Below are 27,325 nucleotides of genomic sequence, written 5' to 3'. Positions count from 1 at the left end.
ACACAGACGGGACAGAGCGGGACACAACGAGACACAGCGGGACAAAGCAGGGGACAGATCGAGACACAGCATGACACAGCGGGGAACAGAGCGGGACACAGCGGGAGACACAGTGGGGAAACAGCGGGACACAGCGGGACACAGCGGGGGACACTGCGGGACACAAGGTGGGACACAGTGGGACACAGCCGGGACACAGTGAGAAACCTTGGGGACACAGCGGGACACAGCGGGGAAAAACGGGATACAGCGTGGACACAGCGGGGGACACAGCATTGGACACAGCGGGGGACACAGCGGGAATACATCTGGACACAGCGGGGACACAGCTGGACACAGCGGGATACAGAGCGGGAAACAGCGGGGACACAGCATGGACACAGCAAGACACAGCGGGGACACAGCGGGACACAACGGGACGCCACGGGGGACACAGCAGGACAAAGCGGGTAACACAGCGGGACACTGCGGGGATAGAGCAGGACACAGAGGGGAACACAGACGGGACAGAGCGGGACAGAGCGGGACACAGCTGGACAAAGCAGGGGACAGATCGAGACACAGCATGACACAGGGGGGAACAGAGTGGGACACAGCGGGACACAGCGGGGGACACAGCGCTACAAAGTGGGGAACACAGCGAGGACACAGCGGGACACAGCGTGGGACACAGCGAGAACACAGTGGGACACAGCGGGACACAGCGAGGACACAGCGGGACACCGCGGGGACACAGCGGAGGACACAGCGGGACACAACGGGGGAAACAGCAAGGACACAGCGGGACACAGGGGGGACACAGCACGGACACAGCGAGGACACAGCGGGACACAGCGCAGGACACAGCAGGGAAACAGTGGGACACATTGGGACATAGCGGGTGACACTGCAGGACAGAGCGGGGGAGACAGCGGGGAACACAGCGTGACACAGTGGGGACACAGCGTTACACAGCGGGACACAGCGGAAAACACAGCGCTACCCAGCGCAGGACACAGCGGGAAACAGCGGGACACAGTGGGACACAGGGGGGACACTGCGAGACAGAGCGGGGGACAGAGCGGGGGACACAGCGTGACACAGTGGGGACACTGCGGGGACACAGCGGAACATAGCGAGGACACAGCGGAGACACAGCGGGACACAGCGGGGGCCACAGTGGGACACATCGGGACACAGCGGGGGACACAGCAGGACACAGTGGGGAACACAGCGGGACAAAGCAGGGGACAGATCGAGACATAGCATGACACAGCGGGGAACAGAGCGGGACACAGTGAGACACCTCGGGGAACACAGCGTGACACAGCGGGGACACAGCGGGGACACAGCGTGATACTGCGTGACACAGCGGGCACACAGCGGGGACACAGTGGGAAACAGCGGGACACAGCGGGGGACAAAGCGGGAGACAGCGGGGGACACAGCAGGGGACACAGCGGGGACACAGCGGGACACAGAGGGACACAGCTGGGGACACAGCCAGGAATCAGCTGGACAAAGCGGGGGACAAAGCGAGGACACAGCGGACACAGCGGGACACAGCGGGGACACAGCTGGACACAGCGGGATACAGCAGAAGACACAGCGGGGACACAACGGGACACAACGCGGGACACAGCGGGACACAGCAGGGACACAGCGGGACATAGCGGGGACATAGCGGAGACACAGCGGGACACAGCGGGGGCCACAGCGGGACACAACGGGACACAGCGGGGGACACAGTGGGGACATAGAGGGGGAGCCAGCGAGGACACAACGGGACACAGCGGGACACAGTGGGGTACATAGCGGGGAACAGCAGGGACACACCGGGGGACAGCGGGGAAACAGCAGGACACAGCGGGGACAGAGCAGTACACAGCGGGGACACAGCGGGGACACAGCGGGACACAGAGGTGACACAGCGGGACACAGCTAGAGACACAGCTGGTACACAGCGGGGAACACAGCGGGACACAGCATCGACACAGCAGGGACACAGCGGGACAAAGCGGGGCACACAGCGGGACATAGCGGGACACAGCGGGACACAGCAGGGGACACAGCTGGGGACACAGCGGGACATAGTGGGGGATACAGCGAGGACACAGAGGGACACAACGGGACACCGAGGGGGACACAGCGGGACACAGCTGGACACAGCGAGACACAGCAGGGACAAAGCAGGAATCACAGCGGGGGATAGAGCGGGACACAGCGGGGGAAACAGAGAGGACACAGCGGGGACTCAGCGGGGGATACAGCGGGGGACACAGCGGGGACAGAGCAGGGACACAGGGGGACACAGCGGGGACACAGCGGGACACAGCGGGGACACAGCGGGACACAGCAGGACACAGCGGGACACAACGGGACACAGTGGGACACAGCGGGGACACAGCAGGACACAGCGGGGACACAGCGGGACACAGTGGGGGACACAGCAGGACACAGCGGGACACAGCGGGACACAGCGGGACACAGCAGGGACAAAGCAGGAATCACAGCTGGGGATAGAGCGGGACACAGTGGGGGACACAGCAGGACACAGCGGGGACTCAGCGGGGACACAGCGGGGGACAAAGCAGGACACCACGGGACACAGCGGAACACAGCGGGACACAGTGGGGAAACTGCGGGGACACAGTGGGACACAGCGGAGGACACAGTGGGACACAGCGGAACTCAGCGGGGAACACAGCGGAACATAGCGGGGGACAGAGCGGGGGACACAGCGGGACACAGCAGGGACTCAGCTGGACACAGCGGGAGACACAGCGTGACACAGCGGGGACACAGCGGGACACTGCGTGACACATCGAGGAAACAGCGGGACACAGCGGGACACAGCGGGGGACACAGCTCTATACAGCGGGGAACACAGCGATGACACAGGGGACACAGCGTGGGACACAGCGAAAACACAGTGGGACACAGCGGGACACAGCGAGGACACAGCGGGACACAACGGGGGAAACAGCGAGGACACACACAGCAGGGACACAGCGAGGACACAGCGGGACACAGCGCAGGACACAGCGGGGAAACAGCGGGACACAGTGGGACACAGCGGGGGACACTGCGGGACAGAGCCGGGGACACAGCGGGAGACAGCGAGACACAGTGGGGACACTGCGGGGACACTGCGGGACACAGCGGGGGACAAAGCGGGACACAGCGGGACACAGCGGGGAACACAGCGTGACACAGCGGGGACACAGTGGGGACACAGCGGGACACTGCGTGACACATCGGGGACACAGCGGGACACAGCGGGACACTGCGTGGGACAAAACGCTACACAGCGGGGGACACAGCGAGGACCCAGCGGGACACAGCGGGGGACGCAGCGAGTTACACAGCGGGACACAGCCAGGACACAGCGGAACACAGGGGGACACAGCGGTGATACAGCGGGGGACACAGCGGGGGACACAGCGGGACACAGCGGGACACAGTTGGGTGACAGCGGGACACAGCGGGGGACACAGCGCGACAGAGAGGGACACAGCGGGACAAAGCGGAGGACACAGCGGGACACAGCGGGACACAGCGGTGACACAGCGCTACACAGCGTTGTACACAGCTGGGGACAAAACGGGACACAGAGTGTGGCACAGCGGGACACAGCGGAACACAGCGGAACACAGTGGGGACACAGCGGGGGACACAGCGGGACACAGTGGGACTCATCGGTGAACACAACGGAACACAGCGGGGGACACAGCGGCGTACACAGCGGGACACAGCGGGGACTCAGCTGGACACAGCGGGGTATACAGCGTGACAGAGTGGGGACACAGCGGGGAAACAGCGGGACATTGCTTGACACATCGGGGACACAGCGGGACACAGCGGGACACAGCGGGGGACACAGCGCTACACAGCAGGAAACACAGCGAGGACACAGCGGGACACAGCGGGGTACACAGCAGGGGACACAAAGGGAAACAGCTGGGACACAGCAGGACACTGTGTGACACATTGTGGACACAGCGGGACACAGCGGGGCACAGCGAAGACACAACTGGGAAACAGCAGGGGACACAGCGAGGACACAGCGGAACACAGCGGGAAACAGCTGGGGACACAGCGCTACAAAGCGGGGAACACAGCGAGGACACAGCGGGACACAGCGGGGGACACAGCGAGAACACATCGGGACACAGCGGAACATAGCGAGGACACAATGGGACACAGCGGAGACACATCAGGGGACACAGCGGGACACAGCGGGGACACAGCGGGGGACACAGAAGAGACATAACGGGACCCAGCTGGGGACACAGCGGGACACAGCGGGGTACACAGCTGGGGACACAACGGGACACAGCTGGGACACAGCTGGGATTCAGCGGGGGACACAGCGGGAGACAAAGCGGGACACCACTGAACACAGCAGGACACAGTGGAACACAGTGGGGACACTGTAGGGACACAGAGGGACACAGCGTGGGACACAGCGGGTCACAGTGGAGACACAGCGGGACACACCGTGGGACTCATTGGGGACACAGCGGGGGACACAGTGAGGACACAGCGGTACACAGCGGGACACAGCGGGACACATCGGGACACAGCGGGGTACACAGCCGGGGACAGTGTTGACAATCCTGGGGACAGCGGGGACACAGCGGGACACAGTGGGGGACAGTGAGGACACAGCGGGACACAGCGGGGGATAGAGTGGGACACAGCGGGGACACAGCAGGTACATAGCGTGGGACACAGCAGGGACATACCGGAACACAGCTGGGGACACAGCGGAGACACAGCAGGGGACAGCGCGGGGACACAGTGGGACACAGCAGGTACAAAGCGGGACACAGTGGGGACACAGCGGGACACAGCGGGAACACAGTGGGTCACAGCGGGACACAGCGCGACACAGCGGGGTATACAGCTGGGGATACAAAGGGAAACAGCGGGGGACACAGCGGGACACCACGGGGGACACAGCGTGACACAGCTGGGGACAGCGCTGGGGACACAGCGAGACACATAGGGGGACACAGCGGGACACATCGTGGACACAGCGGGACACAGCGGGGGACACAGCCGGGGACACTGCAGGACACAGCGGGGGACACAGCCAGGGACACTGCAGGACACAGTGGGTGACACAGCGAGGACACAGCGGGACACAGCAGGGGACACAGCAGGGACACAGCGGGTGACACAGCGAGGACACAGCGGGACACAGCGGGACACAGCAGGACGCAGTGGGACACAGCGGGGACACAGCAGGGACACAGCAGGGGACACAGCCTGACACAGCGGGACACAGCGGGGGACACAGCGAAACACAGCTGGGACACAGCGGGACACAGTGGGGGACACAACGGGGACACAGCAGGACAAAGCGGGACACAGCAGGGGACACAGTGGGACACAGCGGGGACACAGCGGGACACAGCGGGCACACAGCGGAGACACAGCGGGACACACCGTGGGACTCAGTGGGTACACAGCAGGGGACAGAGTGTGGACACAGCGGTACACAGCGGGACACATCGGGACACAGCGGGGTACACAGCCACGGACAGTGATGACAAACTGGGCGACAGCGGGGAAACAGCGGGACACTGCGGGGGACAGCGGGGACACAGTGGGACACAGCGTGGGACACAGCGTGGGACACAGCGGGGGACACAGCGTTACACAGCGGGGAAACAGCAGCTTCACAGGGGTACACAGCGGCGACACAGCGGGGGACATTGGGGAAACAGGGGGACACAGCGGGGGACACAGGTGGACATAGCAGGGGACAGCGGGGACACAGCGGGACACAGCGGGAACACAGCAGGGGACATCGGGGAAACGGCGGGACACAGCGGTGGACACAGCCGGACACAGCGAGGACACAGCTGGTACATAGCGTGGGACATAGCAGGGACACACCGGGACACAGCTGGGGACACAGCGGGGATACAGCAGGGGACAGCGCGGGGACACAGCGGGACACAGCAGGGAGACAGCGGGGGACACAACGGGACACAGCGGGTACCAAGCGGGACACAGCAGGGACACAGCGGGACACAGTGAGGGACAGCGCGATGACACATCGGGACACAGGGGGGGAACAGCGGGGACACAGTGGGGGACATAGTGGGACACAGCAGGGACACAGCGGGACACAGGTGGGACACAGCGGCCACAAAGCGGGACACAGCATTACACAGTGGGGACACAGCGGGGGACAGCGGGGACACAGCGGGACACAGTGGGGAACACAGCGGGGAACACAGCGGGGCACAGCGGGACACAGAGCGGGACACAGCGGGTCATAGTGGGGACACAGCGGGGACACAGCGGGACAGAGCGGGACACCGCGGGAGACACAGCGTGACACAGCTGGGGACAGCGCTAGGGACACAGCGGGACACAGCGAGGGACACAGCGGGACACAGGGGGGGAAACAGCGCGACACAGCGGGTACACAGCGGGACACAGCGGGGGACACAGCGCGACACAGCTGGTACACAGCGGGATAGAGCGTGAGACATAGCGGGGACACAGCGGGACACAGCGGGGGACACAGCGGGACACAGCGAGAGACACAGCAGGGGACACAACGGGACACGGCGGGGGACACAGTGGGACACATCGGGACTCAGCGGGGAGAAAGCGGGGGACACAGCGAGGATGGAGCGGGACACAGCGGGACACAGCGGGAAACAGTGGGGGACACAGCGGAATACAGCGAGGGACACAGCAAGGACACAGCGAGACACTGAGGGATACACAGCGAGGACACAGAAGGACAAAGAGGGACAAAACAGGACACAGCGGGGACACAGCAGGGGACACAGCGGAACACAGCGGGGGACACAGCGGGAAACAGCGGGGGACACAGGGGGGACACAGCCTGACACAGCAGGAGACACAGCGAGGACACAGTGGGACACGGCAGGACACAGCGGGATTCAGCGGGGGACAAAGCGGGACACAGTGGCACACAGCGGGGAAAAGGATGGGACACAGCGGGGACAAGGCTGGGACACAGCGGGGGACACAGCAGGACACAGTGGGACACAGCAGGGGACACAGCGGGACACAGCCGGGAACACAGCAGGGGACACAGCGGGACACAACGGGGAACACAACGAGGACACAGCGGGACACAGCGTCGATACAGCAGGGACACAGCGAGACACAGCGGGTTACAAAGCTGGGGACACAACGGGACACAGTGGGGGACAAAGAGGGACACAGCGGGACAAAGCGGGGGACACAGCGGGGGACAGAGCGAAACACAGCGGGGGACAAGCGAGGATACAGCGGGACACAGAGGGGACACAGCGCAACTCAGCAGGGGACACAGCGGGGGACAAAGCAGGACACCACGGGACACAGCGGGACACAGCGGGGACACTGCGGGACACAGCGGGGACACAGCGGGGATACAGCGGGACACAGCGGGACAAAGCGGGGGACACAGCGGGACACAGCGGGGACACAGCGGGGGACAAAGCAGGACACCACGGAACACAGCAGGACACAGCCGAACACAGCGGGGACACTGTAGTGACACAGTGGGAAACAGCGTGGTACACAGCGGGACACAGCGGGACACAGCGGGGACACAGCGGGACACAGCGGGGGACAGAGCGGGGGACACAGCGGGACACAGAGGGACACAGCGGGGGACAGAGCGGGACACAACGGGGGACAGAGCGGGGGACACAACGGGACACAGCGAGGGACACAGCGAGGACACAGCGGGACACTGCGGGGAAACAGAGGAGACACAGCGGGGGACACAGCGGGTGACACAGTGGGACACAGCGGGACACAACAGGACACAGCGGTGACACAGCAGGGTACAGCGGAGGACACAGCGGGCCACAGCGTGGGACATAGCGGGGACACAGCAGGACACAGCGGGGACACAGCGGGACACAGCGGGGGACAGCCGCGGACACAGTGAAGACACAGCGGGACACAGCGAGGACACAGAGGGGACTCAGCGGGGGACACAGCGGGGGACAAAGCTGGACACCACGGGACACAGCAGAACAAAGGGGGACAAAGCAGTGACACTGCGGGGACACAGCGGGACAAAGCAGGGGACACAGCGGGACACAGCGTCGAAACAGCGAGGACACAGCGGGACACAGCGAGAGACACAGCTGGGGACACAACGGGACACGGCGGGGGACACAGTGGGACACAGCGGGACACATCTGGACTCAGCGGGGAGAAAACGGGGGACACAGCGAGGATGGAGCGGGACACAGCTGGACACAGCGGGACACTGCGGGAAACACAGCGAGGACACAGAAGGACAAAGAGGGACACAGCAGGACACAGCGGGGACACAGCAGGGGACACAGCGGAACACAGCGGGGGACACATCAGGACACAGCGGGACACAGCGGGACTCAGCGGGGGACACAGCGGGACACAGCGGGACACATCGGGGACAAGGCAGGGACACAGCGGGGGACACAGGAGGACACAGTGGGACACAGCGGGGGACACAGCGGGACACTGCGGGAAACACAGCGAGGACACAGAAGGACAAAGAGCGACACAGCAGGACACAGCGGGGACACAGCAGGGGACACAGCGGAACACAGCGGGGGAAAGAGCGGGACACAGCGGGGGACACAGGGGGCACACAGCGGGACACAGCGGGACTCAGCGGGGGACACAGCGGGGACAAGGCAGGGACACAGCGGGGGGCACAGGAGGAAACAGTGGGACCCAGCGGGGGACACAGCGGGACACAGCCGGGGACACAGCAGGGGACACAGCGGGACACAACGGGAAACACAGCGAGGACACAGCGGGACACAGCGTCGATACAGCGGAGATACAGTGGGACACAGCGGGTTACAAAGCTAGGGACACAACGGGACACAGTGGGGGACAAAGCGGGACACAGCGGGACAAAGCGGGGGACACAGGGGGGGACAGAGCGAAACACAGCGGGGAACAAGCGAGGACACAGCGGGACACAGCGGGGACACAGCGGAACTCAGCAGGGGACACAGCGGGGGACCAAGCGGGACACCATGGGACACAGCGGGACACAGCGGGACACAGCGGGGACCCTGCGGGACACAGCGGGGACACAGCGGGACACAGCGGGACAAAACAGGGGACACAGCGGGACACAGCGGGGACACAGAGGGGGACAAAGCGGGAAACCACGGAACACAGCAGGACACAGCAGAACACAGCGGGGACACTGTAGGGACACTGCGGGACACAGCGTGGTACACAGCGGTACACACCGGGACACAGTGGGGGACACAGCGGGACACAGAGTGGGACAGAGCGGGGGACACAGCGGGACACAGAATGACACAGCGGGGGATAGAACGGGACACAGCCGGGTACAGAGCGGGGGACACAGGGCGACACAGCGGGGACACAGCGGGAAACAGCGGGGTACACAGCGGGACACAACAAGCACACAGCGCGGACACAGCGGGACACAGCGGGGAACACAGCGGGGGACAGAGCGAGGACACAGCGGGACAAAGCAGGGACAAAGCGGGGGACAGCCGCGGACACAGCGAAGACACAGCGGGACACAGCGAGGACACAGAGGGGACTCAGCGGGGGACACAGCGGGGGACAAAGCTGGACACCACGGGACACAGCGGAACACAGGGGGACAAAGCAGTGACACTGCGGGGACACAGCGGGACAAAGCAGGGGACACAGCGGGACCCAGCGGGTCACAGCGGGACATAGCGAGGCCACAGCGGGGACACAGCGGGACACAGTGGGACACAGCGGGGACACAGCGGGACACAGCGAGAGACACAGCGTGGGACACAGCGGGGACACAGCGGGGAACACAGAAGGGGACACAGCGGGTACACAGCGGGGCCACATCGCGACACAGCGGGGACACAGTGGGACACAGCGGGGACACAACGTGACACAGCGGGACACAGCGAGGGACAGATCGGGACAGAGCTGGGACACAGCGGGACACAGCGGGGTCACAGCAGGACAGAGCAGGTGACACAGCGGGACACAACAGGACACAGCGGGACAAAGCTTGGGACACTGCGGGACACAGCGGGAAACAGCGGGACACAGCGGGAAACAGCGGATTACAGTGGGGACACAGCGGGACACAGCGGTGTACACAGATGGGGACACAACGGGACACAGCGGGACACAGCGGGACACAGTGGGGACAAAGCGGGAGACACAGCGGGGGACACAGCGGGACACAGCGGGGACACAGCGGGGACTCAGCGGGGGACATAGCGGGGGACAAAGCAGGACACCACGGGACACAGCGGAACACAGGGGAACACAGTGGGGACACTGTGGGGACACAGCGGGACTCATCGGTGAACACAACGGAACACAGCGGGAGACACAGCGGGGGACACAGCGGGACACACCGGGGACTCAGCTGGACACAGCGGGGTATACAGCGTGACAGAGCGGGGACACAGCGGGGACACAGCGGGACACTGTGTGACACATCGGGGACACAGCGGGACACAGCGGGACACAGTGGGACACACCGGGGGACACAGCGCTACACAGCGGGAAACACAGCGAGGGCACAGCGGGACACAGCGGGGTACAAAGCTGGAGACACAAAGGGAAACAGCGGAGACACAGCAGGACACTGCATAACACGTCGTGGACACAGCAGGACACAGTGAGACACAGCGCTACACAGGGGGAACACAGCGAGGACACAGCGGGACACAGCGGGGGACACAGCGAGAACACAGTGGGACACAGCTGAACACAGCGAGGACACAGCGGGACACAGAGGGGACACAGCGGGGGACACAGGGGGGACACAGCGGGTCACAGCGGGGCCACAGCGGGACACAGAGGGGACACAGTGGGACACAGCGGGGACACAGCGGGACACAGCGGGACACAGCGAGGCCACAGCAGGAACACAGCGGGGGACACATAGCGACACAGCGGGACACAGCGGGGGACACAGCAGGACACAGCGGGACACAGCGGGGACACAGCGTGGGACAGAGCGGGGACACAGCGGGACACAGCGGGACACAGTGGGGGACACAGCGGGACACAGCCTGGGACACAGAGGGGGACACAGCGAGACACAGCGTGGGACACAGCGAGAACACAGCGGGACCCAGCGGCACACAGCGTCGATACAGCAAGGACACAGCGGGACACAGTAGGGTAAACAGCTGGGAACATAAGGGCACATAGCGGGGAACACAGCGGGACACAGCGGGACACAGCGGGACACAGCAGGGACAAAGTGGGGGACACAGCGGGGGACAGAGCGGAACACAGCAGGGGACACAGTGAGGACACAGCGGGACACAGCGTGGACAAAGCGGGGACTCAGCGGTGGATACAGCGGGGGACAAAGCGGGACACCACGGGACACAGCGGGACACAGCTGGGACACAGCGGAGGACACTGCAAGACACAAGGTGGGACACAGCGGGACACAGAGAGGACAAAGCGGGATACAGCATGGACACAGCGGGCGACACAGCATTGGACACAGCGGGGGACACAGCGGGAATACATCGGGACACAGCGGGGACACAGCTGGACACAGCGGGATACAGAGCGGGACACAGCGGGGACACAGTGCGGACACAGCAAGACACAGCGGGGACACAGCGGGACACAATGGGACACAGCGGGAGACACAGTAGAACACAGCGGGTAACACAGCGGGACACTGCAGGGATAGAGCAGGACACAGCGGGTGACACAGACGGGACAGAGCGGGACACAACGAGACACAGCGGGACAAAGCAGGGGACAGATCGAGACACAGCATGACACAGCGGGGAACAGAGCGGGACACAGCGGGAGACACAGTGGGGAAACAGCGGGACACAGCGGGACACAGCGGGGGACACTGCGGGACACAAGGTGGGACACAGTGGGACACAGCCGGGACACAGTGAGAAACCTTGGGGACACAGCGGGACACAGCGGGGAAAAACGGGATACAGCGTGGACACAGCGGGGGACACAGCATTGGACACAGCGGGGGACACAGCGGGAATACATCTGGACACAGCGGGGACACAGCTGGACACAGCGGGATACAGAGCGGGAAACAGCGGGGACACAGCATGGACACAGCAAGACACAGCTGGGGACACAACGGGACACAGCAGGTGACACAGCGGGGACACAGCGGGGACACAGTGGGAAACAGCGGGGACACAGCGGGGGACAAAGTGGGAGACAGCGGGGGACACAGCAGGGGACACAGCGGGGACACAGCGGGACACAGCGGGACACAGATGGGGACACAGCCAGGACACAGCCGGACATAGCGGGGGACACAACGAGGACATAGCGGACACAGTGGGACACAGCGGGGACACAGCTGGACACAGCTGGATACAGCAGGAGACACAGCAGGGCCACAACAGGACACAGCAGGGACACAGCGAGACACAGTGGGGACACAACGGAGACACAGCGGGACACAGTGGAGGCCACAACGGGACACAACGGGACACAGCGGGGGACACAGTGGGGACCTAGATGGGGACCCAGCGAGGACACAATGGGACACAGCGGGACACAGCGGGACACAGTGGTGTACATAGCGGGGAACAGCAGGGGCACACCGGGGGACAGCGGGGACACAGCAGGACACAGCGGGGACAGAGCAGGACACAGCGTGTGACACAGCGGGGACACAGCGGGGACACAGCGGGACAGAGCGGTGACACAGCGGGACACAGCGAGAGACACAGCGTGTACACAGCGGGGATCACAGCGGGACACAGCGGAACAGAGCGGGGACACAGCGGGACAAAGCGGGGCACATAGCGGGACATAGCGGGACACAGCGGGACACAGCAGGGGACACAGCTGGGGACACAGAGGGACACAGTGGGGGATACAGCGAGGACACAGAGGGACACAACGGGACACAGAGGGGGACACAGCGGGACACAGCGGGACACAGCGGGACAGAGCAGGGACAAAGCGTGAATCACAGCGGGTGATAGAGTGGGACACAGCGGGGGACACAGGGAGGACACAGCGGGACACAGCGGGGACAGAGCAGGGACACAGGTGGACACAGCGGGGACACAGCGGGACACAGCGTGGACACAGCGGGGGACACAGAAGGGGAAACAGCGGGTACACAGCGGGGCCACATCGCGACACAGCGGGGACAGAGTGGGACACAGCGGGGACACAACGGAATACAGCGGGACACAGCGAGGGACAGATCGGGACAGAGCTGGGACACAGCGGGACACAGCGGGGTCACAGCAGGACAGAGCGGGTGACACAGCGGGACAAAGCAGGACACAGCGGGACAAAGCTTGGGACACTGCGGGACACAGCGGGAAACAGCGGGTCACAGCGGGGACACAGCGGGACACAGCGGTGTACACAGATGGGGACACAACGGGACACAGAGTGGGACACAGCGGGACACAGCGGGACACAGCGGGACACAGTGGGGACAAAGCGGGAGACACAGCGGGGGACAGAGCGGGACACAGCGGGGACACAGCGGGGACTCAGCGGGGGACATAGCGGGGGACAAAGAAGGACACAACGGGACACAGCGGAACACAGCGGAACAGTGGGGACACTGCGGGGACACAGCGGGACACAAAGGGGACACAGCGGGACACAGCGGGACACAGCGAGACACAGTGGTGACAAAGCTGGAATCACAGCGGGGGATATTGCGGGACACAGTGGGGGACACAGCGGGACACAGCATGACTCAGCAGTGAGCACAGCAGTAGACAGCGGGGGACAGAGTGGGGGACACACTGGGACACAGCAGGGACTCAGCTGGACACAGCGGGGGACACAGCGTGACACAGCGGGGACACAGCGGGGACACAGCGGGACACTGCGTGACCCATCGGGGACACAGCGGGACACAGCCGGACACAGCGGGGGACACAGCGCTACACAGCGGGGAACACAGCGAAGACACAGCGGGACACAGCGGGGTCACAGCGAGACCTCATTGGGACAGAGCGGGACACAGCGAGGATACAGCGGGACACCGCGGGGACACAGATGGGGACACAGCGGGACACAACGGGGGAAACAGCGAGGACACAGCGGGACACAGGGGGGACACAGCAGGGACACATCGCAGGACACAGCGGGGAAACAGCGGGACACATTGGGACACAGCGGGGGACACTGCGGAACCAGGGGGACACAGTGGTGACACAGCGGGGGACACAGCTGGGGACACAGCGGGACACAGCGGGACACAGTGGGGTCACAGCGGGACACAGCGGGGGACACAGCGGGACACAGAGGGACACAGAGGGACAAAGCGGAGGACACAGCGGGACACAGCAGGACACAGCGGGTCACAACGGGGGACACAGCACTACACAGCGGTGTACACAGAGGGGACAAAACGGGAGACACAGCGCGGGACAGAGCGGGACACAGCGGGGGACAAAGGGAGGACACAGCGGGACACAGCGGGGACACAGCGGGGGACATAGCTGGGGACAAAGCAGGACACCACGGGACACAGCGGAACACAGCAGAACACAGTGGGGACACTTCGGGGACACAGTGGGACACAGGGGGGGACACAGCAGGAAACAGCGGGACTCATCGGTGGACACAACGGAACACAGCGGGGGACACAGCAGGGGACACAGCGGGACACAGCTGGGACTCAGCTGGACACAGCGGGGTATACAGCGTGACAGAGCGGGGACACATCGGGGACACAGCGGGACACTGCGTGACACATCGGGGACACAGCGGGACACAGCGAGACACAGCCGGACACAGCGGGGGACACAGCGCTACACAGCAGGAAACACAGCGAGGACACAGCGGGACACAGCAGTGTACACAGCTGGGGACACAAAGGGAAACATCGGGGACACAGCAGGACACTGCGTGACACATTGTGGACACAGCGGGACACAGCGGGACACAGCGGAGACACAATGGGGACACAGCGGGGGACACAGCGAGGACAGAGCGAGGACACAGCGGGAAACAGCTGGGGATACAGCGCTACACAGTGGGGAACACAGCGAGGACACAGCAGGGGACACAGCGGGGGACACAGCGGGACACAGCGGGGACATAGCGGGGGACACAGCAGGGACAAAGCGGGACACAGCGGGGTACACAGCTGGGGACACAATGGGACACAGTGGGGACATAGCGGGCATTCAGCGGGGGACACAGCGGGGGACAAAGCGGGACACCAGGGAACACAGCAGGACACAGCGGAACACATCGGGGACACTGTAGGGACACAGCGGGACACAGCGTGGGACACAGCGGGACACAGCGGGACACAGAAGGGGACACAGCCGGACACAGCGGGGGACAGAGCGGGGGACACAGCGGGACAAAGCCGGACACAGCGGGGGACAGAACGGGGGACACAGCGGGAAACAGCGGGACACAGTGGGACACAGCGGGGACAGAGCTGGACACAGAGTGACACAGCGCGACACACGGGACACAGCGGGGACACAGCAGGGACACAGCGGGGGACACAGCGCGACACAGCGGGACACAGCGATGGACACAGCAGGACACATCATGGACACAGCGGGACACAGCTTGGGACAGAGCGGGGACACAGTGGGACACAGCCGGGGACACAGCGGGACAAAGCGGGGGACACAGCGGGGGACACAGCAGGACACAGTGTGGGACACAAAGAGAACACAGCGGGACCCAGCGGCACACAGCGTCGATACAACGGGGACACAGCTGGACACAGCAGGGTACAAAGCTGGGGACACAACGGGACATAGCGGGGAACACAGCGGGACACAGCGGGACACAGCAGGGACAGAGCGGGGGACACAGCGGGGGACAGAGCGGGACACAGCGGGGGACACAGTGAGGACACAGCGGGACACAGCGGGGACAAAGTGGGGACTCAGCGGTGGATACAGCGGGGGACAAAGCGGGACACAGTGGGACACAGCGGGGACACTGCGGGGACACAGCTGGGGACACAACGGGACACAGCAGGTGACACAGCGGGGACACAGAAGGACATAGCGGGGACACAGCAGGGACACAGTGGGAAACAGCGGGACACTGCGGGGGACAAAGCCTGAGACAGCGGGGGACACAGCAGGGGACACAGCGGGGACACAGCGGGACACAGCGGGACACAGCTGTGGACACAGCCAGGACACAGCAGGACACAGCGGGGGACAAAGCGAGGACACAGCGGACACAGTGGGACACAGCGTGGACACAGCTGGACACAGCGGGTTACAGCAGGAGACACAGCGGGGACACAACGGGATACAGCGCGGGACACAGCGGGACACAGCAGGGACACATCGGGACACAGCGGGGACACAGCCGAGACAGAGCGAGACACAGTGGGGACTCAGCTGGACACAGCGGGGTATACAGCGTGACAGAGCAGGGACACAGCGGGGACACAGCGGGACACTGTGTGACACATTGGGGACACAGCGGGACACAGCGAGACACAGCGGGACACACCGGGGGACACAGCGCTACACAGCGGGAAACACAGCGAGGACACAGCGGGACAAAGCGGGGTACACAGCTGGGGACACAAAGGGAAACAGCAGAGACACAGCAGGACACTGCGTGACACATCGTGGACACAGCAGGACACAGCGAGACACAGCGCTACACAGCGGGGAACACAGCGAGGACACAGCGGGACACAGCAGGGGACACAGCGAGAACACAGTGGGACACAGCTGAACACAGCGAGGACACAGCGGGACACCGAGGGGACACAGCGGGGAACACAGCAGGGGACACAGCGGGTCACAGCGGGGACACAGCGGGACACAGTGGGACACAGCGGGGCCACAGCGGGACACAGTGGGGGACACAGCGGGACACAGTAGGACACAGCGGGGGACAAAGCAGGACACAGCGCGACACAGCGGGGACACAGCGGGGACACAGCGGGGAGCACAGCGGCACACAGTGGAGGACATATCGCGGACACAGCTGGGACACAGCGGGACACAGTGGGGTCACAGCGGGACATAGCGGGGGACATAGCGAGGACACAGCGGACACAGCGGGACACAGCGGGGACACAGCTGGACACAGCGGGATACAGAAGGAGACACAGTGGGGTCACAACGAGACACAGCGCGGGACACAGCGGGACACAGCAGTGACACAGCGGGACACAACGGGACACAGCGGGGGACACAGTGGGGACATAGAGGGGGACCCAGCGAGGACACAACGGGACACAGCGGGACAGAGCGGGGACACAGCGGGGACATAGCGGGACACCCAGAACACAGCGGGGACACAGCGGGACACAGGGGCACACAGTGGGGACACAGCAGGACACAGCGGGGACACAACGGGACACACTGGGGGACACCGCGCGACACAGTGAGACACAGCGGGGGACACAGGAGGACACAGCGCGACACAGCGGGGACACAGCGGGGACACAGCGAGGAGCACAGCAGGACAGAGTGGGGGACATAGCGCGGACACAGCTGGGACACAGCGGGACACAGCGGGGGACACAGCGAGGACACAGCGGGACAGAGCGGGGTCACAGCGGGACACAGCGGGGGACACAGCGAGGACACAGCAAGGGCACAGCGGGACACAGCGGGGGACAAAGCGGGAGAGAGCGGTGGACACAGCAAGGATACAGCCGGACCCAGCGGGGACACAGAGGGGACTCAGCGGGAGACACAGCGGGGGACAAAGAGGGACACAACGGGACACAGTGGGACATAGCGGGACAAAGAGGAGACACTGTGGGGACAGAGCGGGACAAATCGGGGGACACAGCGGGACACAGCGGGACACAGTGGGGGACAAAGCCGGACACAGCGGGCGACAGAGCGGGGGACACAGCGGGACACAGAGGGGACAAAGCGGGACACAGCGGGACACAGCGGGACACAGAGGGGACACTGCGGGGACACAGCGGGACAAATCGGGGGTCACAGCGGGACACAGCGGGACACAGCGGGGGACAAAGCTGGACACAGTGGGGGACAGAGCGGGGGACACAGAGGGACACAGCGGGGACAAAGCGGGACACAACGGGACACAGCGGGACACAGTGTGGTACATAGCTGGGAACAGCAGGGACACACCGTGGGACACCATGGGACACAGCGGGACACAGTGGGCACACTTCGGGGACACAGCTGGGGACACAAGGGGACACAGCAGGTGACACAGCGGGGACACAGCGGAACACAGCGGGGACACAGCGGGGACACAGTGGGACACAGCGGGACACAGAGAGGACACAGCAGGGAACACGGCGGGACACAGCGGGGACACAGCGGGACACTGCGTGACACATCGGCGACACAGTGGGACACAGCGGGATACAGCGGGGGACAAAGTGCTACACAGCGGGGGACAAAGCGAGGACACAGCGGGACACAGCGGGGGACACAGCGAGGTACACAGCGGGACACAGCGGGACACAGCGAGGACACAGTGGAACACAGGGGGACACAGCGCTACACAGCGGTGTACACAGCGGGGACAAAACGGGAGACACAGCGGTGGACAGAGCAGGACACAGCGGGGGACAAAGGGAGGACACAGCGGGACACAGTGGGGACAGAGTGGGGACTCAGCAGGGGACATAGCGGGGGACAAAGCAGGACACCCCGGGACACAGCGGAACACAGCGGAACACAGTGGGGACACTGCGGGGACACAGCGGGACACAGCGGGGGACACAGCGGGACACAGTGGGGGACAGAGCGGGGGACACAGCGGGACACAGCGGGGACTCAGCTGGACACAGCGGGGTATACAGCGTGACAGAGCGTGGACACAGCGCGGACACAGCGGGACACTGCGTGACACATTGGGGATACAGCGGGACACAGCGGGACACAGCGGGGGACACAGCGCTACACAGCAGGAAACACAGCGAGGACACAGCGGGACACAGCGGTGTACACAGCTGGGGACACAAAGGGAAACAGCGGGGAAATAGCAGGACACTGGGTGACACATTGTGGACACAGCGGGACACAGCGGGACATAGCGGAGACAAAACGGGTACACAGCGGGGGACACAGCGAGGACACAGCGTGGATACAGAGGGACACAGCTGGGGACACAGCGCTACACATTGGGGAACACAGCGAGGACACAGCGGGACACAGCGGGGGACACAGCGAGAACACAGCAGGACACAGCGGAACACAGGAAGGACACAGCGGGACACAGTGGGGACACAGCGGAGGACACAGCGGGACACAGAGGGGACACAGCGGGGGACACCTCAGGGACACAAAGGGACACAGCTGGGGACAAAGCAGGACAAAGCGGGGTACACAGCTGGGGACAATGGGACACAGGGACACAGCGGAACACAGCGGGGACACTGTAGGGACACAGAGGGACACAGCGTGGGACAGAGCGGGACACAGCGGGACACAGCGGGGGACAGAGCGGCGGACAAAGCTGGACACCACGGGACACAGCGGGAAACAGCGGGACACAGCAGGGACACTGCGGGGACACACGGGACAAAGCGGGGGACACAGTGGGACCCAGCGGTACACAGCTGGGGACACATCGGGAGACAGAAGGGGACAGAGCGTGGTACACAGCGGTACACAGCGGGAAAACAGCTGGACACAGTGGGGTACACAGCAGGACACATCTTGAACACCGCGGGGACACAGCGCGACACAGTGGGACACAGCGGGGACATAGAGGGACACAGCGGGACACAGTGGGACACAGCGGGGACACAGCGGGGCACAGCGGGGGACACAGCGAGGACACAGCGGGACACTGTGGGAGACACAGCGAGGACACAGCGGGGTACAGAGCTGTGGACACAAAGGGAAACAGCGGGGACACAGCAGGACACTGCGGGACACATCGTGGACACAGCGGGACACAGCGGGACACAGCGCCGATACAGCGGGGACACAGCGGGGGACACAGTGGGGGACACAGCGAGGACACAGAGGGACACAGCGGGACACAGCTGGGAACACAGCGCTACACAGCGGGGAACACAGCGAGGACACAGCGGGACATAGCGGGGGACACAGCGAGAACACAGCGCAACACAGCGAAACACAACGAGGACACAGCGGGACACCGGGGGGACACAGCGGGGGACACAGTGGGACACAGCGGGAGAAACATCGAGGACACAGCGGGACACAGCGGGAACCAGCCGGGGACATGGCGGGACACAGCGGGACACAGGGGGGACACAGCGGGACACAGCGGGGACACAGCGGGACACAGGGGGGACACAGTGGTGACACTGCGGGACACAGCGGAACACAGCGGTGACACAGTGGGGACACAGCGGGACACAGCGGGACAGCGGGACACAGCGGGACAAAGCGGGACACAGCAGGGACACAGCGGTACATAGCGGGACACAGCGGGACACAGCGGGGTACAAAGCGGGGGACACAGCGGGACATAGCGAGACACAACGGGGGTCACAGCTGGAGACAGCGGGGACACAGCGGGACATAGCGGGACACAGCGGGGGACACAGTGTGGACATAGAGGGGGACCCAGCGAGGACACAACGGGACACAGCGAGACACAGCGGGACACAGTGGGTTACATAGCGGGGAACAGCAGGGACACACCGGGGGAAAGCGGGGACACAGCAGGACACAGTGCCGACAGAGCAGGACACAGAGGGGGACACAGCGGGGACACAGCGGGACACAGCGGTGACACAGCGGGACACAGCCAGAGACACAGCGGGTACACAGCGGGGAACACAGCGGGACACAGCGGGACAGAGCTGGGACACAGCGGGACATAGCTCAGACAGAGACGGGACACAGCAGGATACATCGGGGACAGAGTGGGGGACAAAGCGTGACACAGCGGGACACAGCAGAGACACAGCGGGACACAGTGGGGGACACAGCGGGGGACACAGCGGGGACACAGCGGGGATATAGCAGGACACAGCGGGGCACACAGCAGGACAAAGCGGGGACACAGCGGGGTCACAGTGGGGGACACAGCGGGACACAGGTGGGACACAGCGGGAACACAGCAGGGACACAGCTGGACACAGTGGGATACAGTGAGGGACACATAGGGGGACACAGTGGGGACACAGCAGGGACACAGCGGGAACACAGCGGGACACAGCGGGGACACAGTGTGGACACAGCGGGACACAGTGGGGACACAGCTTGGACACAGCAGGACACAGCGGGACACAGCGGGACACAGCGGGACACAGAGGGACACAGCGGGGGACAGCGTGGACATACCGGAGGACAATGGGGACAGAGCGGGACACAGCGGGGGACAAAGGGGACAAAGAGGGACACAGCGTGACATAGCAGGACACAGCGGGGACACAGCGAGGACACAGCGGGACAAAGCGGGACACCACGAGGAACACAGCGGGAGACCAAGCAGGACACAGCATGACATAGCGGTGGACACAGTGGGACACAGGGAGGACACAGAGGGGACACAATGGGGACACAGCGGGGACAAAGCAGGACACAGCGGGACACAGTGGGGACACAGTGGGGACACAGCGGGACATAGGGGAGCACAGCGGCACACAGCGGGAGACACAGCGGGACACAGCAGGGGACCCAGCGGGACCCAGCGGGGGAAACAGCAAGGACACAGTGGGACACAGCGGGACACAATGGGGGACACAGCGGGACACAGCAGGACACAGCAAGACACAGCGGGGACATAGCGGGGGACACAGAGAGGACACAGCGGGACACAGGGTGAACCAGCGGGACACAGCGGGGCACAGCTTGGGACACAGCGGGGGACAACGGGGGAGACAGTGGGGGACAGCGTGGACACACTGAAGGACAATGGGGACAGAGCGGGACACAGCAGGACACAGTGTGGGACACAGCGGGACACAATGGGAGACACAGCGAGGACACAGTGGGTAACACAGCGGGGGACACAGCGGGACACAGCGAGGACACTGCGGGACCCAGCAGGGACACAGCGGGGCACAGCAGGCCACACAGCGGGGGACACAGTGCGACACAGCGGAGACACAACGGGACACAGCAGGGGACACAGCGGGGGACACAGCGGTGGACAAACCGGGACATTGCTGGGGACAAAGCGGGACAGAGCGGGGACACAGCGGACACAGCGGGGGACAGAGCGGGGGACACACCGGGACACTGCTGGGGACAAAGCGGGACACAGAGGGACACAGCATCGACACAGCGGGGACACAGCGTGACACAGCGGGGGACACAGCAGTGGACACAGCGGGACACAGCGGGGGACACAGTGGGACAAAGCGGGGACACAGCGGGGGACACAGTGGGACAAAGCGGGGACACAGCGGGACACAGCGGGACACAGAGGTGCACACAGCGGGACACAGCTGCGGACACAGGGGACACAGCAGTGACAAGGCGGGGGACACAGTGCGACACCGCGGGTACAATGCAGGACACAGCAAGGGACACAGCGGGGGACACAGCGGGACATAGCGGGACACAGCGGGACACGGCGGGGACACAGTGGGAGACACAGCGGGAAACAGAGGGGACACAGAGGGGGACACAGCGGGACACAGCGGGGACACAGCGGGGGACACAGCGTGGGACACAGTGGGGGACAAAGCAGGATACCACGGGACACAGCGGGATACAACGGGGGACAGAGCGGAACAGCGGGACACAGCGGGACACAGCGGGGACACAGTGGGGGACACAGCGAGGACACAGCGGGAAACAGGGGGACACAGCGGGGGACACACCGGGGGACAGCGGAGACACTCCGTGGGACTGCGGGGACACAGCGGGACACAGCAGAGGACAGCGGGGTCACATCAGTGGAAACAGCGAGGACACAGCGGGACACAGCAGGAGACAGCAGGACACAGCGGGGGTTACAGCGGGGGACAGCGGGGACACAGCGGTGACACAGCAGGGACAGAGCGGGACACAGCGGGGACACAGCGGAACACAGCAGGGGACACAGCGGGAGACACAGCAGGACACAGCGGGGACACAGCGGGGGACACAGCGGGACACAGAGAGGACACAGTGGGGGACATAGCGAGGGACACAGCTGGGGACAAAGTGGGACACCTCGGGCGACAGCGGGACACAGCGAGGGACAAAGCTGGAGACAAAGCGGGACACCAGGAGACACAGTGGGACAAAACGGGGAAATCAGCGGGACACAGCGGGGACACAGAATGGACACAGCGGGACACAGCCGGACACAGCGGGGGACACAGCGGGACACAGCATCGACACAGCAGGGACACAGCAGGTCACAGCGGGGACAGAGGGGGGACACAGCGGGACACAGCGGGGAAACTCCGTGGGACAGCGGGAACACAGCAGGACACAGCGGAGCACAGCGGGGACACAGCGGGAGACACAGCGAGGACACAGCGAGGACACAGCGGGACACAGCGGGAACCAGCGGGACACAGCGGGACGCAGCGGGGAACACAGCGGGCGACACAGCGGGGACCCAGCGGAACACAGTGGGGGAAAAGCGGGACACCACGGGACACAGCGGGGGACACAGCAGGGGACAAAACGGGACACATCGGGGGACACAGCAGGACACAGCAGGGTACACAGTGGGGACACAGCGGGACACAGCGGGACAGAGCGGGATACAGCAGGACACAGCGGGAACCAGCGGGACACAGCGGGACACAGCCGGGGACACAGCGGGACACAGAGGGACACAGCGGGGACACAGCGGGAGACACAGGGAGGACACAGCGGGACACAGCGGGGGACACAGCGGGGACACAGCGTGATACAGCGGAGGACAGCGGGGACAGAGCGGGGGATACAGCGAGGACACAGCGGGACAAAGTGGGAACCAGCAGGACAGAGCGGGACACAACGGGGGACACAGCGGGGTACACAACGGGACACCGCGAGACACAGCGTGACACAGCGGGGACGCAGTGGGGGGCACAGCGGGACACAGCGGGGACACAGCTGGGGACACAACGGGACACAGCGGGGACACAGCTGGGGACACAACGGGACACAGCGGGGACACAGCGGGGGACACAGCGGGACACAGCAGACACACAGCGGGAGACAAAACGGGTGACTGCGGGGACACTCCGTGGGACAGCGTGGACACAGCGGGACACAGCGGGACACAGCGAGGACAAAGCGGGGGACATCGGGGAAACAGCGGGACACAGCGGGGGACACAGCGGGACACAGCGGGGACACAGCGGGTACATAGCGTGGGACACAGCAGGGACACACCGGGACACAGCTGTGGACACAGCAGAGACACAGCAGGGGACAGCGCGGGGACACAGTGGGACACAGCGGGTACAAAGCGGGACACAGCGGAGACACAGCGTGTCACAGCGGGACCCAGCGGGACCCAGCGGGGTATACAGCAGGGACAAAAAGGGAAACAGCGGGGGAAACAGCGGGACACAGCTGTGGACAGCGCTGGGGACACAGCGAGACACATAGGGGGACACAGCGGGACACATCGTGGACACAGCGGGACACAGCGGGACAGAGCAGGGGACACAGCCGGGGACACTGCAGGACACAGTGGGGGACACAGCCGGGGACACTGCAGGAAACAGCGGGTGACACAGCGAGGACATAGCGGGACACAGCAGGGACACATCAGGGACACAGCGGGGGACACAGCGGGTGACACAGCGGGACACAGTGGGACACAGCGGTGACACAGCAGGGACACAGCAGGGGACACAGCCGGACACAGAGGGACACATCGGGGGACACAGCCAAACACAGCTTGGACACAGCGGGACACAGTGGGGGACACAACAGGGACACAGCAGGACACAGCGGGACACAGCAGGGGACACAGCGGGACAAAGCGGGGACACAGCGTGGACACAGCGGCACACAGCGGGGACACAGCGGGACACAGCGTGCAGACAGCGGAGACACAGCGGGACACACCGTGGGACTCAGTGGGGACACAGCGGGGGACACAGTGTGGACACAGCGGTACACAGCGGGACACACCGGGACACATCGGGACACAGCGGGGTACACAGTTGGGGATAGTGGTGACAAACCCGGGTAAAGCGGGGAAACAGCGGGACACAGCGGGGGACAGCGGGGACACAGTGTGCCACAGCGGGGAAACAGCAGCTTCACAGGGGGACAGAGCGGGGGACATTGGGGAAACAGGGGGACACAGCGGGGGACACAGGTGGACACAGCGGGGGACAGCGGGGACACAGCGGGACAAAGCGGGGACACAGCGGGGGACATCGGGGAAACAGCGGGACACAGCGGGGGACACAGCGGGACACAGCGGGGACACAGCGGGTACATAGCGTGGGACACAGCAGGGAAACACCGGGACACAGCTGGGGACACAGCGGGGACACAACAGGGGACAGTGTGGGGACACAGCGGGACACAGCGGGGAGACAGTGGGCTACACAACGGGACACAGCGGGTACAAAGCAAGACACAGCGCGGACACAGCGGGACACAGCGGGTACACAGAGGGACACAGCGAGGGACAGCGCGATGACACATCGGGACACAGGGGGGGAAACAGCGAGGACACAGTGGGGGACACAGCGGGACACAGCAGGGAAACAGCGAGGCACAGCGGGGGACACAGCGGGGGACACAGCAGCACACATCAGGACACAGTTGGGACACAGCGGCCACACAGCGGGACACAGAATTACACAGCGGGGACACAGCGGGGGACAGCAGGGACACAGTGGGACACAGTGGGACACAGTGGGGTACATAGCGGGGAACAGCAGTGACACACCGGGGGACTACGTGAACACAGCAGGACACAGCGGGGACAGAGAGAGACACAGCGGGGGAAACAGCCGGGACACAGCGGGGACACAGCGGGGCACAGCGGGACACTGCGAGGAAATAGCGAGGACACAGCGGGACATAGTGGGACACAGCGGGGACACAGCGGGGGACACAGGGGGGAAACAGCGGGACACAGCGGGACACAGCAGGGGACACTGTGGGACACAAGGTGGGACACAGTGGGACACAGCCGGGACACAGCGGGAAACCTTGGCGACACAGCGGGACACAGTGGGGACAAAGCGGGATACAGCGTAGACACAGCGGGGGACACAGCAGTGGACACAGCAGGGGACACAGCGGGAATACATCGGGTCACAGCGGGGACACAGCTGGACACAGCGGGATACAGAGCGGGACACAGCGGGGACACAGCGAGGACACAGCAAGACACAGCGGGGACACAGCGGGACACAACGGGACACAGCAGGGGACACAGCAGGACACAGTGGGGAACACAGCGGGACACTGCGGGGACAGAGCAGGACACAGCGGGGGACACAGACGGGACACAGCGGGACACAACGGGACACAGCGGGACAAAGTGGGGGACAGAGCGAGACACAGCATGACACAGCGGGGGACAGAGCGGGACACAGCGGGGGACACAGCGGGGGACACAAGGAGACACAGCAGGGACACAGCGGGACACAGCGGGGAACTCAGCGGGGCACAGGGGGACACAGCTGGGGACAGCGGGGACACAGCGAGACACAGCGGGGACACAGCGGGGACAGAAGGGGGAAACAGCGGGACACAGCGGGACACAGTGGTGACACAGCGGGACACAGTGGAACCCAGCGGTGACACAGCGGGGACACAGCGGGACACAGCGGGATAATGCGGGGGACACAGCGAGGACACAGCAGGACACACCGTGGGACACAGTGGGAAACAGCCGTGTCACAGCGGGACACAGTGGGGACACAGCGGGGACACAGCGGGAACACAGCGGGACACCGTGTGGACAAAGCGGGGGAGACAGCGGGACACACAGCGCGGGACACAGCGGGATACACATTGGGACAGAGCGAGGACACAGCTGGACACAGCGGGATACAGAGCGGGACACAGCGGGGACAAAGCGAGGACACAGCAGGACACAGCGGGACACAGTGGGACACAGCGGGACACAGCGGAGACACAGCAGGACACAGCGGGGATACAGCGGGGACACAGTGGGGACACAGCGAGACACAGCGGGGGACACAGCGGGACACAACTAGGACACAGAGGGACACAGCAGGGACACAGTGGGGACACAGCAGGGAACACATCGGGACACAGCGGGACACAGCAGGGGACAAAGCGAGGACACAGCGGCACATAGTGGGGACACAGCGGGGACACAGCGGGACACAGGGGAACAAGAAGGGACACAGCAGGTCACAGCGGGGGACACAGCAGGACACAGCGGGACACAGCGGGGGACACAGCCGGGGACACAGCTTGGGACACTGCAGGAAACAGCGGGTGACACAGCGAGGACACAGCGGGACACAGTGGGGACACATCAGGGACACAGCGGGGGACACAGCGGGTGACACAGCGGGACACAGCGGGACACA

This window comes from Dipodomys merriami, unplaced genomic scaffold (assembly GCF_024711535.1).
Source record: "Dipodomys merriami isolate MVZ:Mamm:240054 unplaced genomic scaffold, mDipMer1.0.p SCAF_84, whole genome shotgun sequence".
Lineage (NCBI taxonomy): Eukaryota > Metazoa > Chordata > Mammalia > Rodentia > Heteromyidae > Dipodomys > Dipodomys merriami.
This window is presented reverse-complemented; position numbering follows the sequence as displayed.